Here is a 10,155-nt window from a genome sequence, read left to right on the forward strand (position 1 = left end):
TTGCTGAATAACGAGCTACTCCAAAATCTCGTCTCTTCAAACAACAATCATTATTTGATTATTGATTCCCGTGGGTCAGGAATGCAGACAGCAGGGATGAATTATCTCTGCTCCACAATGTCTGGGGCCTCGGCTGGAAAACTCAAAGCCTGGGGCTGGAGTCACCCGAAAGTTCCCTGCTCACACATCTGACAGTGGATGCTGGCTGTCCTTTGGGGGCCTAGCTGGGGTTGTCAGCTGAAATCCCCACACACAGCCTCTTCAGGTGGTCTAGGTTCCAGAAACATGGTGGCTAGGTTCCAAGAGTAACCGTCTCATGCATGAGACAGAGAAAGAGAGAGAGAGAGAGAACGCCAAGCAAAAACCATGTTGCCCATTAGGACCAGCCTCAGGAGTCAGGCAGTATCACCTCCACCACCTGTTATGAAGGTCTGCCCAGGTTCAAGGATAGGGGAATGTCAGTGACCCACCGTAACAAGAGCATGTGGGGAAATGCTGTCTGCCACAGTCAGGCAAGTTACGCCTGTGGGCAATTGGAACTCGATTCCAGAAGGGACCTCTGGGAGGTAGCCTGCCACCTGAATATTTATGGAACACTCACTGTGGGTCAAGGGCTCTGCTGAATGCACACATATTATGCCATTTACTGTGCAGTAGCTACTATTATTACCCGCATAATAAAGATAAGGAAACTGAGGCTTAGAGAGTAATGGGGCAGAGGCACCCATCCATCCACAAAAACCTACCTTTCCTGCTTCCCATACACACAGCTAGAGCACATCTCCCAGCCTTCTTGTGGGTAGGTGTGGCCATATGACTAATTTGTCTGCAATGGAGTGCCAGCCAAAGTAAGGGGTGCCCGTCCAGGCCAGGGCCATAAAGCCTCCCTCATGCGCCTGGGTGCTCCTTCTCCCTTCTGGCCGGAGTTAACACACAGACTGGGAAAAATACCCGTTGGAGATACCAGACTCTTCCTCAGTCTGGGTCCCTGAATCACCTCATGGAAAAGACATCCCCCCCCCCATCATTTATTTCATCCCCCCAACCTGGGACCGTTACTTTAGCGGCAAACAAACTTCTGTTCTGTTTGTCCATAACACTTCTGGGTCTGTTTGTCACCACAGCTCAAACTACTCTAATACAAGTGCACAGTATTAGATTGAATCCTCTGAAATTGCCATCACTACTTTGCAAATCAATAATGGCCAAATGTCAGCAATTTCAGATGATTCAGCCTCATACACACGACTCACTCTTTTCATCCCTGCATGGTGTTCCATCTGGGGATGTCCAGAATTTATTTAACCACTCCCCTTCTGATGAACATCTGTGTTGTTTCCAATTTTTTGTCCTTACAAATAATGCTCCAAGAAACATTCTTTTTTTTTTTTTTTTTTGCAGAGCACAGCCTCCGGACGCGCTGGCTCAGCAGCCATGGCTCACGGGCCCAAACGCTCCGCGGCACGTGGGATCTTCCCGGACCGGGGCACGAACCCGTGTCCCCTGCATCGGCAGGCGGACTCTCAACCACTGCGCCACCAGGGAAGCCCAAGAAACATTCTTACATATTTGTCACTATGGATATTCTGAAGGCATCCATCAGAGAGGTTCCACAAAGGGGGATTGCTGAGTGGCTGCCGCACATTTAAAAACCTTCTATGTGCATGTTTGCTTTGGCAGCACATATATGAAAATTGGAACAAGTTAGAGAAGATCAGCACAAGGATGACATCACATTTGAGAGGAGTTCCATATTTTTATCCTGTAATTAACCATGATGGAAAAGAATATGAAAAAAATATATATATGTATGTGTGTATGTATATATATGTATATATAGAAAGCTGAATCACTTTGCTGTATACCAGAAACTAATACAACATTGTAAATCAACTATATTTCAATAAAAAATAAATCTTAAAAAAAATTGATATGTGCTGCTCAAATTACTCTCAAACGTTTTCTAACAATTGTATAGGTGGGGGGGGGGGGGGGGTAAACAAATGCTAATACAGGACTTATTACGTGCCAGGCCCTGTTCTATGTTCTTGACAAATATTAATTTATTTAATCCTCACCACAACCCTGTGAGGTAGCTACTATTATTATCCCAATTTTACAGATGGGGAAACTGAGGCCAAGAGAGGTAGCTTGCCCATGGTCATGAGGCTGGTACATGGTGGAGCTGGAATTTGAGCCCAGACACCCTGGCTCTGGAGTCCCTCTTCAGAAGCGCCAGGTCCTGCAGCGCATGGGCTTCTCTCCAGTTGTGGCGTGCGGGTTTTCTTCCCTAGTTGTGGCATGTGGGCTCTGTAGTTGTGGTGTGTGGGTTCTGTAGTTTGTGACACTCAGGCTCACTAGTTGTGGCACGTGGGCTTAGTTGCCCTGCGACATGTGAGATCTTAGTTCCCCGACCAGGGATCGAACCCGCGTCCCCTGCATTGGAAGGCGGATTCTTTACCACTAGACCACCAGGGAAGTCCCATCAGGTGGTGATTCTAATCGCAGCTATTGTTCTGATGTCATTTCTTGGCTGGAGCTCATCAGTACATCTGGTACCTCTTCTCTTAGCAGCAGCAGTTTACATCCAGTGGGCAGGGCCAGTAATATACCCTCACCAGCTCTCCGGCCCTCCTGCATAGTCTAGACCACAGGGACCTGGACTCCCTTTCTCTTCCACAGGCCATCACAATAGTCCCCTGAGCCTGCTATATGGCACCACTCTCCAGGGAGACCAGAGCGTCCCCGGTAGCAGACGGATTACAGAGCACACTTCCATCATAGAAGAAGCAGCACTTTGCTCTCCTTGGCATAGATACTTCTTCTGAGTATGGATTTGCTTTCCCAGCCCAAACGCTCTGCCAATACCACCATCCCTGGACTTACAGAATGCCTTATCCACCAACATGGTATTCCACAAAACATTGCTTCAACCAGGGCACACATTGTGCAGCAAATTAAGTCTGGCAATTGGTCCGTGGAATTCGCTGATTCACTGTGGAATTCCCTATCAGTCTAAAGCAGCTGGCTTTTTTGGGGGGGTGTATGTATAAAATATTTATTTGGAAGGAAAAAAATGGCAGCATTTAGTGTATATTTAGTGTATTAGCATTAAAAAAACTGCCAAGATGAACATTGATACATGTGACTTTTTCTAAAGACACTTTTAATAGTGTATGATTTTTAATTTTTAAAATAAAATTACCAGCAATTTTTCCAAAGTATCATTTTATAGTTACTGAATTTCAAATTGGCTCTTCTTTGTAGATGATGTTTGATTTTGTTTTTTTAAACAAAGTTTTCATTTATTGAGGGGTTTGACTGCTTGATATCATAGCATACTGTAGTATTTTTACAGATTCAGGATTGCTTCTGGGGAAAAATCCTGCCTGAAATTCAGTGGAAACACATCTATGATCTTGAAATAAATATACAAAATATTGGGACCTTCCATTCAAATGAGGCGGGGATAGAGCCAGTGATAGCTGAGCCATATTGGAGCCCAAAGTGGAAGGTAAAATTTGTGCCCTTGTATTCATACTTTTATTACTTTTAAAATAAATTTTATTTTTAAAAATAGTTTTAGAATTACAGGAAAATTTACAAGATAGTCCAGAGAGTTCCCATGTACCTCCTTACCCAGCTATGCATATATTAGTATGGTACATTTGTTACAATTAATAAACCTATCTTGGTACATTATTACTAACTAAAGTTCATAGCTTATTCAGATCATCCTAGTGTGTTTGTTTTTCTTTGAGAAGAGAGAGGTTTATTGCAGGGCCATGCAAGGAGATGGGTGGCTCATGCTCTAAAAGTCTCCGAGCTTGCCAAAGAGTTTCTTTGGCAAAGCATTTTTAATTTTTTTTTTTTGAATCTTTGAATTTTATTTTGTTTATTTTTTATACACCAGGTTCTTATTAGTTACCCATTTTATACATATTAGTGTATATATGTCAATCCCAATCTCCCAATTCATCCCACCCTCACTTTCCCTCCTTGGTGTCCATAGGTTTGTTCTCTACATCTGTGCCTCTATTTCTGCCCTGCAAACCGGTTCATCTGTACCATTTTTCTACGTTCCACATATATGCGTTAATGTATGATATTTGTTTTTCTCTTTCTGACTTACTTCACTCTGTATGACAGTCTCTAGATCCATCCACGTCTCAACAAATGACCCAGTTTCGTTCCTTTTTATGGCTGAGTAATATTCCATTGTATATATGTACCACTGCTTCTTTATCCGTTCGTCTGTCGATGGGCATTTGGGTTGCTTCCATGACCTGGTTATTGTAAATAGTGCTGCCATGAACATTGGGGTGCATGTGTCTTTTTGAATTATGGTTTTCTCTGGGTGTTTGCCCAGTAGTGAGATTGCTGGATCATATGGTAATTCTATTTTTAGATATTTAAGGAACCTCCATACTGTTCTCCATAGTGGCTGTATCAATTTACATTCCCACCAACAGTGCAAGAGGGTTCCCTTTTCTCCACACCCTCTCCAGCATTTGTTGTTTGTAGATTTTCTGATGATGCCCATTCTAACTGGTGCGAGGTGATACCTCATTGTAGTTTTGATTTGCATTTCTCTAATAATTAGTGATGAGCAGCTTTTCATGTGCTTCCTGGCCATCTGTATGTCTTCTTTGGAGAAATGTCTATTTAGGTCTTCAGCCCATTTTTGGATTGGGTTGTTTGTTTTTTTACTATTGAGCTGCATGAGCTGTTTACATATTATGGAGATTAATCCTTTGTCCGTTGCAAATATTTTCTCCCATTCTGAGGGTTGTCTTCTCATCTTGTTTGTAGTTTCCTTTGCTTTGCAGAAACTTTTAAGTTTCATTAGGTCCCATTTGTTTATTTTTGTTTTTATTTCCATTACTCTAGGAGGTGGATCAAAAAGATCTTGCTGTGATTTATGTCAAAGACTGTTCTTCCTATGTTTTCCTCTAAGAGTTTTATAGTGTCCGGTCTTACATTTAGGTCTTGAATCCATTTTGAGTTTATTCTTGTGTATAGTGTTAGGGACTGTTCTAATTTCATTCTTTTACATGTAGCTGTCCAGTTTTCCCAGCACCACTTATTGACGAGACTGTCTTTTATCCACTGTATATCCTTGCCTCCTTTGTCATAGATTAGTTGACCATAGGTGCGTGGGTTTATCTCTGGGCTTTCTATCCTCTTCCATTGATCTATATTTCTGGTTTTGTGCTAGTACCATATTGTCTTGATTACTGTATGATTTGTAGTATAGTCTGAAGTCAGGGAGTCTGATTCCTCCAGCTCTTTTTTTTCCCCTCAAGACTGCTTTGGCTATTCAGGTCTGTCTCCATAGAAATTTTAAGATTTTTTGTTCTAGTTCCGTAAAAAATGTCACTGGTAATTTGATAGGGATTGCATTGAATCTGTAGATTGCTTTGCATAGTATAGTCATTTTCACAATATTGATTCTTCCAGTCAAAGAACATGGTATATCTCGCCATCTGTTTGTGTCACCTTTGATTTATCTCATCAGTATCTTATAGTTTTCTGAGTACAGGTCTTTTACCTCCTTAGGTAGGTTTATTCCTAGGTATTTTATTCTTTTTGTTGCAATGGTGAATGGTATTGTTTCCTTAATTTCTCTTTCTGATCTTTCGTTGTTAGTGTATGGGAATGCAAGAGATTTCTGTGCATTAATTTTGTATCCTGCTACTTTACCAGATTCAATGATTAGCTCTAGTAGTTTTCTGGTGGCATCTTTAGGATTCTCTATGTATAGTATCATGTCATCCGCAGACAGTGACAGTTTTACTTCTTCTTTTCCACTTTGTATTCCTTTTATTTCTTTTTCTCCTCTGATTGCTGTGGCTAGGACTTCCAAAACTATGTTGAATAATAGTGGCGAGAGTGGACATCCTTGTCTTATTCCTGATCTTAGAGGAAATTCTTTCAGTTTTTCACCGTTGAGAATGATGCTGGCTGTGGGTTTGTCATATACGGCCTTTATTATGTTGCGGTAGGTTCCCTCTATGCCCACTTTCTGGAGAGTTTTTATCATAAATGGGTGTTGAATTTTGCCAAAAGCTTTTTCTGCATCTATTGAGGTAATCATATTGTTTTTATTCTTCAATTTGTTAATATGGTGTATCACATTGATTGATTTGCCTACATTGAAGAATCCTTGCATCCCTGGAATAAATCCCACTTTGATCATGGTGTATGATCTTTTTAATGTGTTGTTGTATTCCGTTTGCTAGTATTTTGTTGAGGATTTTTGCATCTTTATTCGTCAGTGATATTGGTCTGTAATTTTCTTTTTTTGTAGTATCTTTGTCTGGTTTTGGTATCAGGGTGATGGTGGCCTCATAGAATGAGTTTGGGAGTGTTCCTTCCTCTGCAATTTTTTGGAAGAGTTTGAGAAGGATGGGTGTAAGCTCTTCTCTAAATGTTTGATAGGATTCACCTGTGAAGCCATCTGGTCCTGGACTTTTGTTTGTTGGAAGATTTTTAATCACAGTTACAATTTCATTACTTGTGATTGGTCTGTTCCTATTTTCTATTTCTTCCTGATTCAGTCTTGGCAGGTTGTGCATTTCTAAGAATTTGTCTATTTCTTCCAGGTTGTCCATGTTATTGGCATAGAGTTGCTTGTAGTAGTCTCTTAGGATGCTTTGTATTTCTGTGGTGTCTGTTGTAACTTCTCCTTTTTCATTTCTAATTTTATTGATTTGAGTCCTCTGCCTCTTTTTCTTGATGAGTCTGGCTAAATGTTTGTCAATTTTGTTTATTTTTACAAAGAACCAGCTTTCAGTTTTATTGATCTTTGCTATTGTTTTCTGTTTCTATTTCATTTATTTCTGCTCTGATCTTTATGATTTCTTTCCTTCTACCAACTTTGGGTTTTGTTTGTTCTTCTTTCTCTAGTTCCTTTAGGTATAAGGTTAGATTGTTTATTTGAGATTTTTCTTGTTTCTTGAGGTAGGCTTGTATATCTATAAACTTCCCTTTTAGAACGGCTTTTGCTGCATCCCATAGCTTTTGGATTGTCGTGTTTTCATTGTCATTTGTCTCTAGGTATTTTTTGATTTCCTCTTTGATTTCTTCTGTGACCTTTTGGTTATTTAGTAACATATTGTTTAGCCTCTATGTGTTTGTGTTTTTTACATTTTTTTCCATGTAATTGATTTCTAATCTCATAGCATTGTGATCAGAAAATATGCTTGATATGATTTACTGAAGCTTGATTTGTGACCCAAGATATGATCTACCCTGGAGAATGTTCCTTGGGCACTTGAGAAGAAAGTGTAATCTGCTGTTTTTGGATGGAATGTTCTATAAATATCAATTAAATCTATCTGGTCTATTGTGTCATTTAAAGCTTGTGTTTCCTTATTAATTTTTGTCTGGATGATCTGTCCATTGGTGTAAGTGAGGTGTTAAAGTCCCCCACTATTACTGTGTTACTGTCAATTGCCTCTTTTATAGCTGTTAGCAGTTGCCTTATGTATTGAGGTGCTCCTATGTTGAGTGCATACATATTTATAATTGTTATATCTTCTTCTTGGATTGATCCCTTGATCATTAAGTAGTGTCCTTCCTTGTCTCTTGTAACATTCTTTATTTTAAAATCTATTTTATGTGATATGAGTATTGCTACTCCAGCTTTGTTTTGATTTCCATTTGTATGGAATATCTTTTTCCATCCCCTCACATTCAGTCTGTATGTTTCCCTAGGTCTGAAGTGGGTCTCTTGTAGACAGCATATAGATGGGTCTTGTTTTTGTATCCATTCAGCAAGCCTGTGTCTTGTGGTTGGAGCATTTAATCCATTCACGTTTAAGGTAATTATCGATATGTATGTTCCTATGACCATTTTCTTAATTGTTTTGGGTTTGTTTTTGTAGATCCTTTTCTTCTCTTGTGTTTCCCACTTAGAGAAGTGCCTTTAGCATTTGTTGTAAAGCTGGTTTGGTGGTGCTGAATTCTCTTAGCCTTCGCTTGTCTGTAAAGCCTTTTATTTCTCCATCGAATCTGAATGAGATCCTTGCCAGGCAGAGTAATCTTGGTTGTAGGTTCTTCCTTTTCATCACTTTAAATATGTTGTGCTGCTCCTTTCTGGCTCGTAGAGTTTCTGCTAAGAAATCAGCTGTTAACCTTATGGCAATTGCCTTGTATGTTATTTGTTGTTTTTCCCTTGTTGCTTTCAATAATTTTTCTTTGTCTTTAATTTTTGTCAGTTTGACTATTATGTGTCTTGGTGTTTTTCTCCTTGGGTTTATCCTTCCTGGGACTCACTGCGCTTCCTGGACTTGAGTAGCTATTTCCTTTCCCATGTTAGGGAAATTTTTGACTATAATCTCTTCAAATATTTTCTCGAGTCCTTTCTCGCTCTCTTCTCCTTCTGGGACCGCTATAATGTGAATGTTGTTGCGTTTAATGTTGTCCCAGAGGTCTCTTAGGCTGTCTTCATTTCTTTTCATTCTTTTTTTCTTTATTCTGTTCCATGGCAGTGAATTCCACCATTCTGTCTTCCAGGTCACTTATCTGTTCTTCCGCCTCAGTTATTCTGCTATTGATTCCTTCTAGTGTATTCTTCAATTCAGTTATTGTATTGTTCATCTCGGTTTGCTTGTTCTTTAATTCTTCTAGGTGTTTCTTCTTTAATTCTTCTAGGTCTTTGTTAAACATTTCTTGCATCTTCTCGATCTTTGCCTCCATTCTTTTTCCGAGGTCCTGGATCATCTTCACTATCATTCTGAATTCTTTTTCTGGAAGGTTGCCTATCTCCACTTCATTGAGTTGTTTTTCTGGGGTTTTATCTTGTTCCTTCATCTGGTACATAGCCCTCTGACTTTTCATCTTGTCTCTCTTTCTGTGAATGTGGATTTTGTTCCACAGGCTGCAGGATTGTAGTTCTTCTTGTTTCTGCTGTCTGCCCTCTGGTGGATGAAGCTATCTAAGAGACTTGTGCAAGTTTCCTGATGGAAGGGACTGGTGGGTAGAGCTGGGTGTTGCTCTGGTGGGCAGAGCTCAGTAAAACTTTAATCCACTTGTCTGCTGATGGGTGGGGCTGGGTTCCCTCCCTGTTGGTTGTTTGGCTTGAGGTGACCCAGCACTGGAGCCTACCCGGCTCTTTGGTGGTGTTAATGGTAGATTCTGGGAGGGCTCACGCCAAGGAGTACTTCCCAGAACTTCTGCTGCCAGCGTCCTTGTCCTCACAGTGAGACACAGCCACCACTCACCTCTGCAGGAGACCCACCAACACTAGCAGGTAGGTCTGGTTCAGTCTCCTATGGGGTCACTGCTCCTTCCCCTGGGTACCAATGCACACACTACTTTGTACCCTCCAAGAGTGGAGTCTCTGTTTCCCCCAGTCCTGTTGAAGTCCTGCAGTCAAATCCCGCTAGCTTTCAAAGTCTGATTCTCTAGGAATTCCTCCTCCTGTTGCCAGACACCCATGTTGGGAAGACTGACATGGTGCTCAGAACCTCCACTCCAGTGGGTGGTCCTCTGTGGTATAAATGTTCTCCAGTTTGTGAGTCACCCACCAGCAGTTATGGGATTTGATTTTATTGTGATTGCACCCCTCATACTGTTTCATTGTGGCTTTTCCTTTGTCTTTGGATGTGGGGTATCTTTTTTGGTGAGTTCCAGTGTCTCCCTGTTGATGATTGTTCACAAGAGAGAGTGAGTGCATGTCCTTCTACTCCGCCATCTTGAACCAATCTCGCAGCTGGCTTTATAGAAGGGTGGGATGGCCTTTTGGAGACCCCCTTATGGCACCAGAGAGGGGCAACACCTCGCAGGACTGGGGCAGTATCCTCCAGGGTGCAGACTGTGATCTGCATCAACATTCAGCTTGTGGGGTTGTTTCTCCCACAGCCAGGACTCACGAGTCCAGGAGTCAAAGTTGGATAGAAATGGGAGTAGCTCTTCTCACTGTTATCCCTAGTGGCCCACTAGCAAAATATTTGTTTCCCATCCTTGCAATGCTGAATTCCCAAGGGAGAGACATTCCCACCAGGGGACACAATAATATTTCCACTGAATCAATTGTTCCTCTGGGGAACTAAGATCCCACAGGCCATGCAGTGTGCCCCCAAAATGTATATGTGTGTGTGTGTATATATATATATATATATATATATATATATATATATATATATATAT

The 10,155-nt window shown here is 40.9% G+C and overlaps 1 pseudogene; it reads left to right on the plus strand.

The window, feature by feature from the left end:
* The first annotated feature begins 1,668 nt into the window (after nt 1-1,668).
* LOC113620292 (uncharacterized) lies at nt 1,669-1,759 on the plus strand (annotated as a pseudogene).
* The last annotated feature ends 8,396 nt before the right edge of the window (nt 1,760-10,155 follow it).

This window comes from Aethalodelphis obliquidens, unplaced genomic scaffold (genome assembly GCF_003676395.1).
Source record: "Aethalodelphis obliquidens isolate GAN/ISIS:26980383/991018 unplaced genomic scaffold, ASM367639v1 scaffold7, whole genome shotgun sequence".
NCBI lineage: Eukaryota > Metazoa > Chordata > Mammalia > Artiodactyla > Delphinidae > Aethalodelphis > Aethalodelphis obliquidens.